The sequence below is a fragment of the Eptatretus burgeri genome, chromosome 13, assembly GCF_056783735.1.
Source record: "Eptatretus burgeri isolate ZD-2024b chromosome 13, Ebu_testis_v1, whole genome shotgun sequence".
Taxonomy (NCBI): domain Eukaryota; kingdom Metazoa; phylum Chordata; class Myxini; order Myxiniformes; family Myxinidae; genus Eptatretus; species Eptatretus burgeri.
In genome coordinates, this window is record NC_140973.1 from 36,977,101 (window position 1) to 36,998,675 (window position 21,575).

General features: G+C 44.7%; 1 pseudogene across 1 annotated transcript in view; it reads right to left on the bottom strand.

The window, feature by feature from the left end:
• Nucleotides 1-4,979: 4,979 nt before the first annotated feature.
• The window catches only part of LOC147014240 (glucoside xylosyltransferase 1-like), a 49,541-nt pseudogene continuing 32,945 nt past the window's right edge, over nt 4,980-21,575 (bottom strand). Inside the window, exons 2-7 of the transcript XR_015050688.1 lie at nt 18,939-19,110; nt 18,638-18,769; nt 16,255-16,506; nt 12,268-12,391; nt 11,462-11,634; nt 4,980-7,213 (exon numbers count right to left, since the gene is read on the bottom strand). The product of XR_015050688.1 is annotated as a glucoside xylosyltransferase 1-like (transcript). The remainder of the gene's footprint in view (nt 7,214-11,461; nt 11,635-12,267; nt 12,392-16,254; nt 16,507-18,637; nt 18,770-18,938; nt 19,111-21,575) is intronic.

A 21,575-nucleotide genomic window follows, 5' to 3' on the forward strand; every position in this document is an offset into this window, starting at 1 on the left:
AAGGTCCCATGGATTTTACTATTGGTTTTGTTAGTATAGAAATGGAACTTTCATTTGATAATATCAGGATGGTTATGGGAGTGGGAGTGGCTCAAAAAAGGGCTTTGTATAGCCCGAAGTGGTCTTGAGACCCCCTTTACTGCCATAACCACCAAGGTCCCATGAATGTTTTACTTTCCTCGGATAGTACAATACTTGTACTATCTTATGCACTAATAAAATCCATGGGACCTTGATGGTTATTAAAAATATGGCCAGAGAAAGTCTGAAGTGAATGTTTGCCGAAAGGGATTATAGGTGGCACCACGATCCATAACCATCCAGATCCCAAAGATTTTTGTTCAAAATATTTATTACCCAAACCATATAATAAGTTTGTAAAGGAATTTCCTTGGGCAACTGATGGTTATTCTAAATAATTCACTTTGAAAATGGGAAAAAATTTCAAGGGTGTCAAAATCTCCAAACTTTGGGTGTGGCCCAAACGGTGGGGAATGGGTCAATCACATCAAAAATTTCGCTTTCTGAGTTTTAGACCACACACAATCTAGGATAAAAATTTGAAAAATATCTGAAGACATCAATGTTTAAATGTTACAATTTTGGGCCTGTCTTATAAAAATTCACTCTTAAGGCATCCCGAGTCAGCGGCAGTCTCTCGAGGGATGGTACGCGTTGTTGAAATAGAGTACTGCGTGTTTCATTCACACTGCCGGAACTGCTCTTGGAATCGTATAGAATAACGACGAATCTTTCAATTATTGCGACACTGGATGACCACTCGACACGTGAATGAACGGGTGTGCGACGATATCCAGAAATGCGTCTGTAACTTCCGGGTACATGTCCCATGCTTTCCAGCACGACTTTTTCCCCTTCCCCGAAAATGTCGATGTGGTGTCGCATCCAGTGAATGCGTGGAAGATAGGCATTGCTGATGATTTTCTTTCTTGAAGTGAAATGCGTAACGCATTGATACTGAAGTGGGTCAGATTTTTCCCAACTCCAAACTTGATCCATATGTCCATATCCTCGTACATTCGATGTAGTTTGTGAAATAAACCAATCACTATAACCACTACATCCGTATCAACAGTGCGGATTTCAATGGAGTGGTGTTCGTATTTCAGTGCGTCTATGATGTGCACGATCAACCTCGTATCAGCTTCCTCGTGGTTACAAGGGGAAAAATCTGGGTAGCATCGATTCGACGATAATACGACGTCATTGTATGTTGCATTCACTTCTTTATCTATGGGGAAGTTGAACGTCTTCATTTCTAGCGAAAGGTACACAAATAGATCCTGCTTATTTGCGTTTTCGCTCAAGAATTCAGACCACTTTCCCGGGATTCGCACTCCTGGCCCGACTCTCAACCGCTTCCCGCTTCCTCTCTTGGCGCGTGCGCTTTCCTTAAGACTTCCGTTCACGTAAATGTCCCAAACGACAGAGACATTTGCAAGTCTTCAGTTGCTGCTGCGTATACGGAATGAAGATCTTTTTGGCGTAGTCCTCGAATGTTTGTACAGAATTTGTTGGCAGGGCGTGGACCGTGGCCGCTCCGTCTATCAATTTGCAGTCATGCGATGGTGGTGGATCGGTGTTTCCGTCACTCGACAAACATTCCAGAAGGTCGGATTTCTTTCCGAAGCATAACTGCCCGTGATCCGAAAGTGACGGCGGGTAAGCTTGTGTCTCGTGGTTGAAGAATTCTTGCAAGTCACCGGGTCGCTTTTGCGTAGAAATGTATAGTGTGCCGAACAGAGAGAAGTCGTGTTTCAAATTTTCTACCTTGAGTTTAGCTTTGGTTTTATTATTCGTATGTGATCTGAACAAATGTATACTATTTTTCTTGATGGGCGCATGAATAGATAATGTCATCTCTTCGAACACTCCTTTTACCAAAGCCTCATACTGCGTACACCCCATTTCCTCCATTGATCGCAAGAAGTCAATTACTTCCGCCGCCGCTCCATGCTTGTCCAGATTCAACAGTTCCTGTGTAGTATCTGGAAGGAAGGGATTCCCCATCTCATCAATGGCGTTGTACATCTTCTTGACTTCATCTGCAAACCGCTTCTGACTTGCTCGTCCCGAATCGTAATGATCAGTTGACTCGTCACTGCACAAGGAATGGAACTCGTCCATTATCCTGGCAACTTCAGGCCCAGACACCATCCATCGCTGCAACTGATCTGTATTTTGAAGGAAACCAATCACTCCACCAGAAGCCTCGAGAATTCGGTTCATCTGTTCGTGGGCCTCATCAATCACAATCGCGGAAAATTTCCCTTTTGATTTGGAGATAACCCAATGCTTACGTTTGAATGCCTCACAAATGCTTTCTGGTAAATGCCCGAGATCCTGTAAGTACACTGAAGCCCAGCGGGCATAGTTAGTGTGATTCAGTGCGAAGAACAGTGGTACCAGTTTCTCAAGAATTTTGATGTACAATCCGAAGTCTGTTTCTCTGCGAGACCTTACAAAGGTGAGTATCATGATTTCCAGCCTGTGAATCATGTCCCAGAAGAAGTATGTCGGATTCTCTTCCAACATGCTCAGCCGCCACGAATCAATTTATTCGCTGTTCTCTTCTTGAAGATTTTTTTCGTAGGTATCCTGTTAAAGTAGCAACAAAGTTACCACGGTAACCTGATGTGCGTGTCTGGTTCGTTTCAGATGACTTACTCGTAGAAATGATTCAGCCGTTCCGGCGGTTGCAATGCCTGCTCTAGTCAAGGCGTTGGTCCATCCCGAACAGTCGTCGGTCCCCCACGGCATTCCAGAGGGCCATTTCTGTGTGGAGACCCCCTAACATCACTACATATTTGCCATCACCATATTCGTCAGGAAATTTCCACTGTATACACTTGGATATTGCAAACAGTGGTTGGTCTAAAGTTACAACTGGAATTTGGGCGGGGTTCAGAAACTGAACAGCTTCTCTGATGACGTCCAGAGCATGCTTGATCATTGCTGGTGACGTTGATTTCTCATAGAACAGTGGCAACATCGCTGATACCACCGGTAGTGTTTCAGTGGTAACATCGCTGATACCACCGGTAGTGTTTCAGTGGTAACATCGCTGATACCACCGGTAGTGTTTCAGTGGTAACATCGCTAATGCCATTTTCTTGATTTCTGCATTGTTTAGTCCAAAATCACTGGTATCAACACCTCAATTATCAATGCCTTCTTCTCCCCTTTTTCTACCTAAGTATAATATCTGGTCACAGCGCTTTGTTTTCAATGTTCACACTCGATGGGATCATTAGGTCGTACGTGAGTGGTCAGTACTTCCAAGTTTTCAGCGATTGCTTTTGGTTCATGTTCCCACATATTTTCTGTAACTGGGATATCAAAGTTTTTGCAGATGTGCCAGCGGATTACTTTACAAACTCTGCTATGTTGTCGTGTGTACAGCTGTTCTGACATGTTTTTTTTATGTGTTCGATCATTAACATATCACTTTCTTTGCTAACGCCACCACCTCTCACCTGTCTTTTTTTTCTCTCCTCCTCCTCCTCCTCCTCCTCCTCCTCCTCCTGTCCCCTCCTCATTCACTCAGAATAAAATGTTTGTCTGTCTCTCTCTCTTTCCCTCTCTGTCTCTCTTGCAATGTATAGCAACGGTTCATAAATCGTTGCTTTCCCCACCTCCACCCACCCCCCCCTTCCTAGCTTCCCCTCTTCACCCACTCCTCGCTTCCCCACCCCCTCCTCTCTCTCTCTTTCTCTACCCTCCTCCCCTTCACACCTCTGCCAGAGAAGCGACAGGTTGTATTTGCTAGTATGTATGTATAATGCAATAGTTTTTCCAGGACATGTAATCATACCTCTTCATAAACAAGATTTATAGAAATAATTTTATCTTTTGTAGTTGAGGAACTTAGTGAGTCTATACCTCATGTTGGCTTAATGATTAGGGTGGTGGGCTTGGGATCCTAGGATCCTGAGTTCAAATCCCGCTCAACTGTTGAATTGATACCAGGTGGGGTTGACTCTGCCTGTCATCCTTCCAAGGTCGGCAAAATGAGTACCAGCTTGCTGGTATCCTGTGTCGGAGTGGCGACCCGTCCAGGATTGTGCCCAATAGCCAAGGAGACTGCTTAGGCAGCACCAACGTTCTGCACAGAGTATGGTCCCAATGGACGGATGGATGGATAGTGAATCTGATGTGCTTTGAAATACGAGAGACTTGCTGAAGTGGATTGAGGAGTCTCAACCAACAGTCTCACTTTTATACAAGTTTCAAGAAAATATCATCGACAACTGTAATGACATGAAGTTCAACACTATTCCTCTGATGTGGACAATGGTAGGCTTCAAATTGATTTAATAACAACATTTACAACAAAACATGATTGCAAGCGACAAGGTACCAATACAATTGAAATATCTGCATTGCTTGGTGTTCTTGCTTTGGGTGATGCACTTGATCTTGAGAATATTTCAGAACGTTGTTTGCTGCGGATACATACATGACATGGGAATCGAGACTGCTACTTCACCACCAAAAATTTCTGAAAGATTGACCATCAACTAACATATGCCAAGAAGAACGAAGAATGTCTTTGCCTTCCTTCGGGAACGTGTGAGGCTAACATGTCGTCCACCAGCTCGAAATGTAACTAAGCCTGCCCAAGGATACGAGTCGAGCCCATGATATCAGAAACGGAGCGAGCTCAGATGTCGGCTGCAAGGCCCGAGAGAAATTGTGCAAATTTTGTCTCAAAACAAATTGTTGTGGCCAGAGATGCTGTAATAAAAGTTGATTGGTGTGTGGACTCGCACACCCATGCACTAGCTCTCTCACCAACACAAAGACAGATTACAACAGTCTCACCCATCGTTTCGGGAACATGGGACGCTAATAAGCAGGTATCGCTCGGCCAAAACCACCTTTTATATATTTCTTTCCCCACGGCTGACGTCTCCTGCATGGTGAAATGAAAAGAAGAAATAAATAAAAGCACACACAAAACGAACCGTGCACTTTATTTACACTACAGAAGAACAAATCAGCGTTGCACAACCACAATAAATCAACCCATCACAATAAATCCTTCAAACCCATGTCATGTCTCCGTGTTGCTGTGGCACAAAATAACAGCACAGCAAGCTTTATTCAAATTGGATGCACACTGAGGAACAACATTTACCATCAGCCCTTGATGGATGCCATTTCTCCATCGGCTATAAAAAGCAAGTAACAATTTAAATGCATAATGAATCCAACTCAAAAGCACGTTTAAAATGCTATTGCCAAATTGACAATTTCCAAGTGTATTGTAACCAAGGCGAGCGACGCCCTCGGAGAGCATTGATGTGCTCAAAATACAGATTTACTCGATTCAAGTATTTCAGGCTTGTAGTTGGCGAATTTCCTTTTCACGCTCACACACAAATTTAGTAATGCGTTTTCCTCGTCGACAAAAAAAAAGTCGAATTTCCATCTTCTGTGATGAAATTAATGCTTAAGTATTACAAGAGCACCTAAGAACAAAAAAAAAAAATGGATACTCCCCCTCCCCTCCCCTCCCCCCTTTATAAAGCTGATATGAAAACTGACAAAATAATAGTTTTTAAAAGTTTTTGTTTAGTGTGCATTTGCTGTGCTACAAGCATGTGCATGCACCTGCGTATGCACGACTACATACAACCTCGAACCGCCTTCGTCACCAATGGCAGTGGTGTAACAGTGGCGTTTGACACCTGTGCATGAAGCACACCTTCCCTGTGGAAGGAATGGAAGTTCTGGACATCAGAAATGCCGCTAGCTGTGCAGAGGTTATCAGCCAACTTTAGGGGTGAGATCAGGGATCTGAGGAATTTGGGGGTAAACTGGAGAAGGCGATGTGAGTGGGAGTAAAGAGTTGTGAGGAAAGAAGAGAAAACAGAGATAATAAGAAAGTAACAGGAAGCAAACACACACACACACACACACACACACACACACACACACACACACACACACACACACACCCACACCCACACACACACACACACACACACACACACACACACACACACACACACCACTGATTGCAGCCAAAGATCCAGGTAGTGCAGCAAGTTTTTACCTCCGATAGTACGCCGGATCCACCCAGAATCTCATGAAGGGGGTTGCAATGGACAAAGAACCAAATATGTTAAAGTTAACATAATTGGTTCTACGACATGGAAATTGTATACCAAGTTGTCAGCAGAGTTAATAATCCAAAGGAAAACACCACCAACTGCCCATCAAGGCAATGGTGGGGCCCAATGACTGTGAGACCAGTAAAGACGGAAGTTATTTGCAAAGTTATGCATTCGCTGCATCATGGAGCACATGTTTCGGAGATTCCCTTGCTGGGCACCTGTGCATATTATGATGGCGTTCACTTTATGTGGATCTTCTAAAAATAACCCATTTTTATTCTCACGAGTTTTGAAGAAAAAAAAAAATTGCAATCAGCTCTGTCTGTCCATCACGCTATCTCCTAAATGTTCAGAAATTCACCAAACTTGGCAGTTATGATACCCACATGGTAAGAAGGTGCGAGAGCGGGATCATTTTGAGCCCGTCCCCTGGAGCCCTTGGGCGGGCTCCAAAGGTTAGATCCCCCCCCCAAAAAAATGCAATTACGGGTGCATTTTTTAAAATCTTTTTAAATGAAACTATTTATGCAATCAACATTGGGGAACGCAAGAAATGTGCAACGATTTTTTGGATTTGACCTCCAGTTCATGGCCCTGGGTTTGTGGTCACATGCGTCAAAACAATATATAAATATATATATATATATATATATATATATATATATATTTTTTTTTTTTTTTTAACTCAATTTGATATTGGATCATTCCTGGTGGAACGTTTTGCCATCTTTCAAGTTTGCTTGATGTGGAAAGTGTGGGGATTTGCAATGGCATGCCATCGAGTTCGCTCTCGTTTTATTTTTGTCACGAGCAGAGTGAACAAAAACAAACTCATCAGCCTTCAAACATGACAGTTCCGCAAAAGGCCTCAACCCGTGACCTTAACCTTCAAGACATCCCCAAGACTGTATCTACGAGCCCATCCACCCGGATTTATACATCACGATAGTCCGTCGCAGACCCTGGGTGAACTGAGTGGACAACCGGCCACACTGTGTATTTCCTGCAGAAGATAATGCTTCGTCCAAAGGATTCAGGAGGTCTTGCACAACATCCCCACCCCAAGGAAACTGTATGAATGCACAAAGATGAAGAATGAAGATTTCGTACTGCGTTACGGCAACAGGAAATAGCTGTGACCCACACTTTAAACAAACAAACAAACAAAGAAAAAAAATCACAATCACTTTGCAATTCTGAGATAAAGATTATAAAGAGGCACATCAACACACAATTGGAACGCGGTGGATAAAAAGACACCATTTTTGCTTGTAGAATGTACCTGCCCATTTAAACCCTGGATAGAGGTTACCTCTTTCAACAAAGCACAATCAGAGTTAACAGTTTGATATTGCTTTTAGATCCGACTGGTTCAATGCCCTTGCATTCAAATTAACACAACGAAATCTCTTCTTCTTCTTCTTCTTCTTTCGGCTGCTCCCGTTAGGGGTCGCCACAGCGAATCATCCGCATGATCCGCATAGTGATTCGGCACATGTTTTACGCCGGATGCCCTTCCTGACGCAACCCTGGTCGCCTCTTACAACACACAGGGATATGGTACACCTATTTTAACCGGGGTATACACCGGCCCAGTATACTGGTACTCATTTCGCCGACCTCGGAAGGATGACAGGCTGAGTCAACCCCCTGGTGTTTTAATTCAGTGGCCCAACGGGGCTTGAACTCAGGTCCTTTTTGATCCCAAGCCGCTGCCCTAACCACTGCGCCAACACCAGGCTCCAAATTAACACAACGAAATGTCAGCCCAAAAAATGAAATATTTTGTGTGTTTAAAAGTACAGTACTCCATGGAACTGGTTACTATTTGCTCAACTTGTCAAACATTGAAACCTCAATACATGTAATCAGCATAATCCTCATCGATGCACCATACTCTTTGCAGAGAGCTGGTGCTGCCAAAGCATTGCTTGGGAAATGGTTGCTTCGGGTGGTTTGCCATTGCCTTCCCAGAAGAGATTCAGGGTAGGAATTTGTAACTTAGCCAGGGTGTCGGAGGTAGCTCACCTGCTCCACGTGAAGGACACCGTGGGATCTTTAACGTCCACCTTACTTATACTGGCAGCTGGGACACCCAGCTTAATGTCCATCCGTGAGATGGGATGCACATTGTTGTGTTGCCCTACTTGTATAAAAATATTGTATACAACACCAGGATGAGAGTTTATAGCTGGGCCGATATTCAAACCCAGGCAATCAGGCTACATAACTCGGAGGAGTGTGTGCGCACCTCGAGGTGTGTGCACTTGCTTAGGGTCTTTAGTCTCCAAATGAATGCCAGCTGTGGTATCTTCAAGTGAGTGCTCAGCTAAAAAAGTAGACTTGATGTTGGCTCAGTAAAGGAACATACTCTGAGTACACTTCGTTAAAGATATCCTGCCAGTCCGACATCAAACCACCACCCCCTTCCCATTTTCCATCCACTCCAACGGATCCTCTCAGCACTATTAAGCTGAGCCAATACAAGGAATGTGGACAAAGGAGGAGGCCGTTTGGTTCATCGTGCCCACACTTCATCCAAACCCCATTGAATCAATTTTTCAGTGTATATATCTGTTGTCTATATTCCAATGGGGACGGGAGTTTTCTACAGGGTCAAAGGCTAATGGACTTGCTGCACCACAATGATACACACACATTCAAACAAACACACGATACAACACGAGTCTATTTCAGACAAACATAGCCATGGAGTTTGTGGGAAGCGATGTAATTTTCCCTGGGCACTTCTTTCACTCCTTTAGGGCACTCTGGGTCTGAGCAACGTGATCTTTCTCTACCCGCCTTACCCAGTCACACACAACTATCCCTGGACTCTGTGTTCTTTTCTCCTGATAAAGTGGAGAGCTTGCTCTCAAACCTCGACTCGGATTCTGTAACCGGTCCAGACGGAATCAGCCCACGTGTCCTAAAAACCTGCTCCTCTGTTCTTGCTCACCCTCTCTCTGTTCTATTCTCCGTCTCATTTGCTCAAGGTCATCTGCCATCTGCTTGGAAATCAGCAAACATTTCTGCTCTGCATAAAAAAGGTGAAAAAATAGATCCCTGCAACTACAGACCAATCAGCCTTCTCCCAATCATCAGCAAGGTTGTGAAATCCATCATCGCTTCAGACATTAAATCCTTCCTCTTCTCCAATGGCTTGATTTCTGATCATCAATTTGGTTTCAGACCAGGTCACTTGACCCTGACTTTTCTGCTGCTGCTCTCCTAACAATGGATGGAGGTCCACAATGCCAAACATTAAATCAGAGCCATATCCCTCAACATATCACGTACTTTTGACACGGTCTGGCACCCTGCCCTGCTCACCAAACTCTCTTCCCATGGTATCAAAGGCCATCTCCACTCATGGCTCGCAGACTTCCTCTCCTGTCGCAGTCAACGTGTGGCCCTAAATGGAGTTCTTTCATCCCCTCTTCCTGTCCAGGCTGGAGTTCCTCAAGGTAGCATTCTGGGCCCTGTTCTTTTTATGGTTTTCAATGATCTCTCCGACTCTCTGGAAAATCCTCTTTATCTCTTTGCTGATGACTCCACCCTCTGCCTTACCATCTGTCATCCCTCAGACCGGCAAGCAGCAGCTTCTTCGCTCTGTGCAGATCTGGATGAAATCACAAACTGGTACAACACGTGGAACATGTCTTTCAATCCGGAGAAATCTCACACTCTCACTACGTCTCTCCGATAGGACCATTTGGACCCCCCCCCCCCATCTACATTTCTCAACAATCCTCTGGAAGAAGTCCTTTCTTTCAAGCTTCTGTGTCTCACTACCTGCCACGATCTTTCCTGGGAAAGCCACATTTCAAACCTCGCCTCCAAAGCCAGTCGCTGACTGGGAATCCTCCGTTGTGCAGTCCTTCCTTGGCCCACCTGAGCTCCTGACCACTTACAAAGCTTTAGTCCGCAACCTGATGGAGTACTGCTCTCCCCTCTGGGCTGGTGTTCCTGCTTCCCACCTTTCTCGGCTTCATGCTGTGGAAACCAAGGCATTTCGGATCATCAGTATCTCCCACCATGAGGCTGAGTCTTTTGGGCCTCTCACTCTCTCACCGCAGGCAGGTCCATTGTCTTTCTGTCTTCTACCCTCTCCTCTCCAGTCTCGCCCCCCCACCCTGCTCTGTCTGCGATTTGTCCCCACCATATTTCCACAGGGCGCTCAAGGTCTGCCACAAACCCCCTTCTGGTAAAACTACCAAAATCATGAATCACTGCTCACCTTCACCCTTTCATTCCTCTATTTCCCCACCTTTGGAATAAACTCCCTCACTCTATTCTTTCCCATTCTTCCCTCCAGGCTTTCAAAACAGCTGTTCACCACCACCTCTTATCATCCCCCATCCAAATCCTCGATCTTTTCTACCCCCGTTAATCCACCTCAAACCTGCCTCCTTCAAATTTCCTGCTTTCCTTCCTGAAAGTCCCTGTAATGTCCATCTTGTGTACCCCGTGTTCCCTCTCCCTTCCACAGATCTCCTAATGTCTCTGTTCCCCACTGTTTTGTCCTTCCCACTCCCATCCCTCTTGTCTCATGCCCCTCTTGCTGTGTGTTGTGTGTTCGCTCTCATACGAGCCTCGACAAGGTTTACAAAAAAATAAAAATCTTGTGACGTTGCTTTTGTCTACTCACTCAGCTGGGCAATCGATGAGAAATTTCCTCCTCCCCATTGATGCCAACCAATGGGGTTTGTCCGTGCTCAGTCCTCAAAATGCTGAGTGTCAAGCACGGAAGTAGCGAGTACCATTTTAGTCTTTTGAATTCCTAGGTCAGAGTCCTAATTGATCCACAACTGTTGTGCTTTAAATTGTAAAAAAGCATTTTTCCTCCACCACCGAAGGTAGACGGAGGTTATACTTTCACCCCGTCTGTCTATCTGTGAACAGGATATCTCAAACAGTTAAGGATGGATTCAGACAAAACTTGGTGGGCAGGTTGTGTGTGTGACAAGGAAGAATCAAATCGATTTTGGTGAAGATCTGAATCCGGATACTCAATTTTTTTTTTTTTTAAGTGATTCTTCACCATTGAGAGATAGGGTCAAAAACGATATGTAGCACAATGTCTTAAAAAGTTGTTGATGAATTTTGACAAAACTTGGTTCGGTGATAAGAACGAGTCGATTCAACTTCAGAACAAAATGTAAACTGTTCAGCCTGGCGGAGGTATGCGCTCTACTGAGTGCAGTTATAGTTTTAGGTTGTTATTCAAATTTACTTTTATAAAATGAATCAAACACACTGTCAAGCAGCACAAAAATCCCCCAAAAAATTTTAAACTTATTCACAATGATACTTACATCTCGTAGAGTCTGATACATGCCGCGAAATGCAGGATGCTTCGCATCGTAAAGCACGCCACGGTTTCCATGCAGCACCGACACTCCATTGTCTTCAGCTGCGCGGCAGGCGCTTCCGTACATGCAGTGGTCTGGCCGATAGTTCCAGGCACAATCAAACTCATAGATGAACTCTGTGAGATGCACAAGGGAAGAGCAAGTGATGAGAGAGGATGTTGCCAAGTGAGTGCTCGTGATTATGGATTCTTCGACTGTCCCCAATTGAGTGATATCAGTGTGATCTTAAAATACCCCGTTAGTTGTAATCTCCATTTGTGGGTTTCACAAGATGGAACCGAATCCTCCCAGGACTCAAAGAATCCACTGACATTTTGGTTAGTAGAAGATCACGTTTCAGGAACAAGACCAAGTTGTGAAGTTTTGTTCTTCACAGGTTTGTCCCCTGCTAAACGTGCCGATGCCCAGGTGAGTGGATATTCCTGACAGTACTGCTGTGGGATTCTTCAAAGGACCCCAAGTTAGAGCTCACAAACAAAAGTAAACATTATTAAACCATTAGAGCAGCACATTATGCAAATACACTCCCTCTGAGCAATCCTGCCAGTCTGCCATCAACCCCTCCCCTCCCAAACCCCCTTTCCATCCACCCTCTTCCTAAAATAATACATTTATAAACTTCTTGTACCAACATACACCAATACCAACCGCCCCCCCCCCCCGTTCCTCTTTCATATTCCTACACACAATATATCTTTTTAAACAGATTGGTACATTTTGCTTGTCCTGCATATTTTTACCATTCACACCTGGGTTGAAGTGGAAGATGATGTTGAGCAGGTCCTGATCACCCCATGTAATGTTGAAACGGTATTTACGAAACAGAGGCCACAGCACTTCATCCCAATGCAAGAGCACAGGAGTCATGTCAGTCTGCAAACAAAAGAAGAAAAATAACTACAAGGGTACTTGGAAGAGCGCATACCTCCACCTCACAATGCCTGATCCAGGAGAACACTGGATTCTTAACTTTTCGTTAACTTTTTGAAATTTTATGCCATATCTCGTTTTTAGCCCGATCTCTCAATGGTGAAGAATCACTTGAATTCTTCTTTTCGGATTCGGATCTTCATCAAAATCGAATCAATTTGTCCTCGTCACACGCACAATGTGTCCACAAAATTTCATCTGAATCCATCCAAAACTTTGAGAGATGCTGCACACAAACAAACAAGTGGGTGACAACAACCTCCTTCCACCTCTGGTGGTGGAGGTAATAATACCACCATGCATGCACACAATCCTGTAGCACGAGGCCCACATTTTGTTTTGCCGTTTGTAGTTTAAACGTCTTTATTTTGACATTCTAAGAGTGGAATACAGATATCACTTGCCAGGAACCAATCACAGTGCACCTCGTCTTGCACAGCCAATGAGCAGTGTATCATGACTTATCGCCAAACCAAACAAAGCATAATTCCTGCATTTATTGATGGGAATAACTTTTAATTTAAGACTGTGGGCATTTTATGCCTGTTGTTGGCTTAACGGCTGGAGTGGTGGGCTTGGGAACCAAGGGTCCCGAGTTCAAATCCTGCTTGGATATTTAATTAACACCAGGTGGGGTTGACTCAGCCTGTCATCCTTTCGAGGTCGGTAAAATGAGTGCCAGCTCGCTGGTATACTGTGTCGGAGTGTTGTCCCCTCCAGGATTGTGTCCAATAGCCAAGGAGACATGCTTAGGCAGCACCAACGCTCTGCACAGAGTATGGTCCCAATGGATGGATGAAGGTATTTCCTGTTGATCAGGACGCGAGACAATAGCTGATGTGATGATTGCTTCCTGATACCCACAACATTAATGGGGTCTGATCTCAATAAGTGTGTGTGTATATCTATACATCTATCGAAATATATATCTAAAACTATATATATATATATATATATATATATATATATATATATATATATATATATATATATATATATATATATAGTTTTAGATATATATTGTTACGACTGTGGAAATTCGCATTACACCATAAAGGGCCCGCAGGTGAGATATCTTCATAGGTACATGTGTAGTTAGCCCAAACCCGTTGTATAGAGGGAATTTATGCGATTCATCCGGGCTGTGACACTTTGAGTTGGCCATTTTTTCTTTTCTGTCGTTATTTTGAACCAACCACGTCTCAACCGCCATCACACAACAACCACCTTAACCACCACACCAGCCATTGTCACCAACTACAACCACGCTCCAACCCGCAGACAACAACCACAACGCCAACCCTCATCACAGAAGACCCTCCACCACCTTCGTCTTTACCTTCACGAATTCATCCCACATCATCGCTTCTACGGCCATTCCCGCACCACCTGTGAACACTGAACGTCGGGCTATCTCGGGTCCGTTCGGCGATTGGTGCCGAACGCACCGAGCCGCGAGCACGAATGGCGGCCTTTCCGAGGGGAAAATTCGGATCAGAAATGCTTCACGCCCACTTCTCCTCCGTCCAATTGGCGAGCGCGGGGTGGCTTGGCCCCGCCTCCAAGCGTGTGTATGTGAAGTCCGTATATGCAAATTTTAGGATCAGGAGAGGTTCACGCCCATTTTTGCCCGACCAATGGCTGACCGGGGGGGGGAGGCGTGGCCCCACCTCCAATCGCGTTTTGATCCTAAAATTTGCATTTTGGCTGCTCCTGCCACCTATAAAAAGGCGAGCGTAAGGCGAATTGAGAGAGTTGGGTTTTGGAGTTGCTTGGAGAGTGTCGTCGAGAGGTTGCTCTTGGGGACAAGGAGCGTTGCATTGGCGGAGTTGAGTCGAGTGCGCGCGGTGGAACTGCAAGCAAGGGAGCTCGGGTCCGAGGCAAGAAGGACGGCGGTTGGCGACGAGGTTGCGGTGTGGGGGATCACTCGTCTCGTCACGGGACCCAAGCCAGCCAGCCACTCCCCTCCCCCAGGGCATCAACAATTCCCCCTTTCCCCCACGCTGAGATAGTGCAAAAGGGGGCACCGTTCCCACCCCACCCCAAACGTGGTGCCAACGAAACCCACCAAGGGGCACGGAGTCGGGGCACAGCGGCGCGGCCACATTTGCGGCTTGCCCGCCAACGCGTCACGAGGACGCGGGTAAGACCTCCCCGGTCTCGCAGACCTGGCCGCTCCTCCAGGTCACGCGCACATTTGGCCTACGGGCCTGTCTACCTCCTTGTCTGTGAGGGTGGCTTCTTTCTTTTGCTTTTGTGTAAATGTGTGTTGGCACCGTCTGTGAAGTAAAACTGTATAAGTGTTGCCGTGTGTGCGCATAGTCGGTTTTAACTCTTACATTTGCTTTATGTGCATTTTGATTCTGTATGGCTGTATATACGTGCTTTCCGTGTGCCGTGAAATAAAATGCTTGCTTGTTGAACTGTGCCTGTTTCGCTTTGTCTTTTCTCTATTGACTCTCCATCCTGCTTCACGTAAGGGGTCCGTAGTGGGTGCAACATCCCGGTAATTAATCGGAACCGTCGAGGCCGACGATAACACCACTCGGTTATCACTGTAGCACGGAACGGACCGCTTAAGCAGTTCGTGTCCGGAGTCGGCCTGTGGCGTGGTACGATCGCCCAGTTGACCATTCGCGCAGGTACTTAGGTGGATCAAATTTGGCGAGCAACCCTATCCTGCGTGGGTGGGCAATTGGCACGATCGTGGTGAGGTTAAACCCCCACCCGTGACTAGCTCCCGGCGTTGTTCCGAGAGGGTTACGACAGAATTGTCCATCCGGTGGGCGACGTGCCGCGATTCGAGTTACGTGGCCGTTCGCACGCGGCGGGCGCGAATTCGCAACAATATATATATATATATATATATATATATATATATATATATATATATATATATATATATATATATATATATATATATATATATATATATATATACATCAATTGGGACCATACTCTGTGCAGAGCGTTGATTCTGCCCAAGCAGTCTCCTTGACTATTGGACACAATCCTGGACAGGTCGCCACAACGACACAGTATACCAGCACGCTGGCACTCATTTTACCGACCTCGAAAGGATGACAGGCCAAGTTAACCCCACCTGGTATTAATTCAACAGCTGAGCGGGACTTGAACTCGGGACTCTAGGATCCCAAGCCCGACACCCTAACCATTAAGCTAACACCAGGCATGGTGCAACGAACTGGCATTGTGGTGACTTTAAATGTTGAAACAGGTTTAGTATGAGGAGCCTCAGCCAATTGTTATGAAAGTCCAATTGCAGGGTCCGTGAGATGTGGTGGAATACCAATTAAAGGATGTATGGCAATGACCACAAAACCTGAAAGGACTGGGCAAACCTTGGAGACAAAATAGCATCTCGTGACCTTGGAAAGGGTAGTTTAATTTAAACAGTACTCGCACACAAAGTCGGAGCCACCTGTGACTGTTTAAACAGCTATCAGTACAAAACACACAATTCATTGTCATCCGATAATATGTCATGCTTTCGGCGACACCACATGAACCCAATTATGGCGAAAATTGAGGATACAAATAAAGAAACTTGAAATTTAGCAAAAGACAGACACACACGCGCACGCACACACACACACACACACACACACACACACACACACACACACACACACACACACACACACACACACACACACACACACACACACACACACACACACACACACACACACACACACACACACACACACACACACACACACACACACACACACACACACACACCTTGCTGGATTAATAACAGCAATGACAACAAAGGGAAATACCTTGTAACTCGCAGCACGAAGGCGAGAAAGATTCATAAGCATCACACCAGAGTTTAGACCTGCATGGCCATAGAAAGGGTGCCGCGCGAACCTCGCGTACCACCCAGCTTTGGGGTCTTCGTGCTCTGGTGCTAGTCCAGCGATGTGCAGTGGGCCAAATTGTGCAAATTTAGCCCAGAGCTTCTCTACAGGTTCCAAGAAAAGCACATCCGTATCCACGTAGATTACAGAATCTGTAGCTTTCAGGAGGGACTGTGCAAGGAATCAAAAGTAAAATGTGCAAAGTGTCAGAAATCACATCAAGGTTTTAAGTCAAGATATGATTGCATTTACAGTTTATCTCATCAATAGCTTCATTACCTCATAAAGGACATCCCAATAATAATAATAATAATAATAATAATAATAATAATAATCTGATCCAATAATTCATACTTTCAAAAGCTTGTGCAATGCAGTCAAAGACTTGTGCCAATCAGTAAAGTAAACTAGATAAAAGGGTATCCAAGGTACCTTGCAAACAGGTGGATTCCATTTGGCCTGGCATACTTGTACTGCATTGTAGTACAGGAGGGCCATGCTGTTCGCGGGGGTTATGTTCCTTAAAATCTCTCCGATGCGCAAACTTAAGTGGTAATGGATTTCAACGTTTAAAATGTGGCACCCTTTCTGCCAAACTGTACCCTTAACACATTTGTGCATTGCTTTTGTGTTGTTTATTTTCATGAATACAAGAGTTAAGAACATAAAAATAAAGCATCATTTTCCTGTATTAAGAATATAAAATAAAGTTTTCTTGAGTTGTGATGATGAAACTTATCTTTTTATAATAATGATTATGATAAACTTGATTCAATAATGTGATGGTGATGATAGCGACGATGAAGACAAGTTGATGGAGATAATGGTGATGATGGTGCTGGGGGTCTGAGGGGGTTGTTGTGTTGATGGCCCATGTTAATTAAGTGAGTAAATGTGGAAAACAGTTTGCCAGCCTGCGATTCTTCGAAAGCAATGACTGTAATCCACAAACCTTGCCTCAATAAATTAATTGTGACGGAGTGAATCCACAAAGGGGAAACTCAAGAATGACAAGGCACTCCTGTACAACAACTTACTGGAGGCAATGCTCACTATACAGCATACACACAATCATAAACATGGAATTTTGCCAAGGTACTGCAAGAGTACTGATAAGTTTTTTTTTCAAAAGACAGTTTTTGCACGCAACAAAAAGTGTGTGTGATCTTCAAGTGACAAATGAATTACGGGACAGCTGCCTGGAGCACACCAAACCAGAAAATCAACAATTCTTATTACTAGTACTTGCCTGTACATGCGTGCCCGTACGTGCGTGGCCGTACATGCAAAAAAAAAAAAAAACTTTCAAACCGCATGCCCGAAACAACAACACAGGCCATTCCTTCGCTCGTGCGTGGCCGTACGTGCAAACCAAAAAAAAAACCTTTCAAACAAACAAACACACAGGCCCTTCCTTCGCTCTCATAAATGACGACTGGATTGGGGCATTGTGTTTATCTATAAATGCGCATAAGAAATGGAGAAATTATTAGAATACAGTAAGTCATCACTATCCGAAAGTAGTGCGTGCCCGTACGGAATGTTCGTATCATTCCACAAATTATCGCTTGCATTGAAGTAACAACTGCTGTGATACTTACACACACAGAGTTAATTAAAATCCAAATTAAAATCAAGTTTACCTCCCTGTCTTTGCTTGCCATGACATTCGCTGCCATTGACAATTGCCACTCCTACGCCACGGTAACTAAATGGCGCCCTTTCCCCATCGGCCACGCCTACGCAGCAATGTGTCTTGCCATTGGTTTGGTAAATAAATGCCCATAACTTGGGAAACACTTGTCCGATTAATATCAAACCTTGAAAAGGCACATCCTCAGGTCCCCAGCAATATACCTGGCTAGTTTCAATTAGATCGGACCAGAGGTTGTCGAGAAACAGCGGTCACAGACACACACACACACACACACACACACACACACACACACACACACACACACACACACACACACACACACACACACACACACACACACACACACACACACACACACACACACACCGCTGGAATTATAGATAGATTAAATGAAAACATCCTGTCAGGTATTGCCCCCAGACAACATAAAACTCAATACAAGCATGTGATCAAATCAATTATTATGGCACAACATTAATTTAAATTTATCAAAGGCCTTAATGCAACCGTTTTCTTACCTCCAACCCCCCTCCGCACCTAGATAAATATACACATGCTTTGTCCAAAAACTTTTGATTGCCCTGCACTTTCTGCATGGACGTTCAGGAATTGACATTGTAGATTTTAATGGATCCCTTTGCATACCGGCAGGAAAAGGCGCTGAGAAGAACAGAGCTTGAAGAGATGACGCCACTCTTTATCTTGCCCATCAGGGAAGGTTATGGGGTACAGAGAGGCGTTCATCTGATGTCGAAGTGTGTCGGGCCATTTCCCCAACTGGGAACCAGAACGAGCTGTTATCCCATACATCACAAACACCACCACACAACACTCAAAACACGAATGCACAAACACACGCACGCACAAAAACACATTTGGCCGACATACAAAGTTTCATCACCATCGCAGCATCACTCCCTTCACAAAATCCCACAGCCTTACCTACCAAATCTGAAAGGGTCCTGTGCAACGATTCGTCGGCAAAGATGTGTGCCTTGATTGTGTGCCGGGAAAACAGCACAGCAGATTTCAGCATGGTCATTGTTCCTTCGATACGCTCACCACACGTCGCCACTGCCAGCTCCACAGGAGTAGCGAAAGGCAGCACTTTGAGATCACTGCAATTGGGGAAATAGTGGCAAATGTATACTGGACAAAGACAATTTGATTCCATAATACAAAGAAAGTGCTTTTCCCATTTATAGAAACTAAGCAACATTTGGCCATTCATTGTAGACCATACAAAACCATACCACTTCTGGTCATCTTCAGCCTTGCCTGACAATCAAGGTGGTAAAACACTACAATTCTACCCAACTTGTTATACAAAACGAGTTCTTGTGTCGTGTGAAAAAGTTGGCTCGTGGATATAATACAGGGCATCTCAATAAAATGAATACAGACTTTATATATAGAAAACTATACCATACAGTATTGTAGCTTTACAATGCCTTATGGGTGACAGGTAACTGATGACATGCGATCATTCCATCACACCAGCACCATCTGTTCGGTATCAACACTCAACATCACCCCTCTGTTTGCTGCTTAATTAATCTTTCTGAAATATTAAAGTCTGAGTACAGCATGAGTGAAGAGGGTGGTAGGAGGAGGATGGATGAACTGAGAGGGGAGATTGGTGTGCAGATGAGCTTGGCGGGGAGATTGGTTAAAAAGCCGGCTGAAGCGAGCTGGACATTTGGTGCGGATGGAGGAAGAGAGAATGGCAAAGAGCGGATAGGTTGAGGGAGAAAGGTAGGAAGAAAAGAGGTTGACCACGGTTGAGATGGGAGGATTGTGTGAGGAGGGATATCACGAAAGTTGGGGTGGTTGGAGAGTGGAGGGAAATAACTGAACAGGGGGAAGTCGAGAAGTATTGTGATCAAGGCAGGGCAGAAGTTTGGTACCGGTGGACATCACCCCTTATAAAGGAAAGAGGAGAAGAAGAAATATTGAAGTCTATCTATATTTTGAGACAAACTGTATATATCGTTACCTTTGTTGGGGGGGGAGAAGATCAGTTGTTTTTTTTGTCATCTCGGGAGAGTTGGGTTTGGTGTGAAGGACGAGAGCGGGAAAAAGTTGCCTTGCCCGAGGAAAAGTGTTCTGTGCTCATCTCCATGCTTCATCGTCCTGTCTGCCTTTGTCCTGCCCGTATGCTTAGTCATCCTTGCTCGCCTGTTCGTCGTCCTGCCGGTGTGCTTCGTCGTGCCCGATTTGAGGTCTCCACAGCAGCTCAGGCCTCACTCAGGTTTCTCATTTCCCTCCCCCTATGTGAACAAATCTGGTGTGAGGCGCCATAGATTGTATTCTCGTGTACAATTCAATCCTCATTGAATCCAGTCACCCCAACCCACCATCGTCCCCACCATTCCCTGTTATTGCGTTTGGGAATAAATCCCGTTAAATCAGAGTTCAGGTTCTCATGTGCTTTGTGCAATCCCACGCGTGCAAAGCCGCCATTAATCGGACGTGTCCAAAGGAGTTAAAAGCCGTTCGGTCCATCCGTTCAGTGACCAATGTCAATGAGCCCTGAACACGACAATATGTTGGCTGTCTATGCACCTATAATATCCAACAAACATGTCATATACCATGTGTTGTGTCCCACCGAGGCGGTGTATTGGTACAACTAGTACCATGTTCTAATGTTGAAGGTAGATTACCGAACATAGAAAGATCAGCAGGGCACAAAATATTTATGGTCACGTACGGATTAAGAACAGTCTACCAAGTACAGGTGGTGTGTAGGGGGAGGGACTTTTGTGAATGTTCTGTTTCAAAGAATATGTAAACGAAAAAGCTGAATGAGAAGGGGTGGGGAGAATGGATAGCAGTCACAGATAGACGATAGGGGGCATGTGGTCCTAAGAGCTTGTCTTGTGGTCTCCATCTCCCGACTGAATAAAACTTCTTTTATAATTAAGTTTAATATTTTTTATGAATTATCGTTCATATTCCGCATCATCGGTTGGAGCATTTTGTTGAATTTTAGGTTAGAATAACTAATATTTCGTCGGTAAAATAATTTTCACGATCTCGATATTTATCCAATAAAATTGTACGTTTCATTTATCAACGTTGCTGCGATTTTTCATTTTTGAAAAGGAGCCAATCAGCAACATCGTACGAGAGTGCTGGGGTACGGCGAATAGCGGGTCACGTGTGTAAACAGATGCTGTTTGGTGAAAATGGCATCAGTTGGTGTCAAATTTGGTGTAAAAAAATAGGTGTTATGCACATGTTCCAGGTGCCGGTGGTGATATTGTGCCATTTACCGAAAAAAGGTGGAGAACATTCTTGAGTGCTGTAGATATTTGGAGCGATTTGGTGGGAAACCAGGCCGATTTAGCGAGGTCTTTCGTCCGCGATCATGGTCTACACTGCAGCGCATGTGAAAGTGCATTGCCACGCAGCGCGTTACCGGTATTTCACTGATTCTACCAAGCAAAAACGTGCCCAAACTGCTAAGCAGAAGCATCAGAATGTCACCCAATCATCGGGTAAGTTTAAAAGTAGCCTACAAATACATCACGAATGAGAAAATTGCATGTACAATCACGGAGGGAGGCTTATGATATTG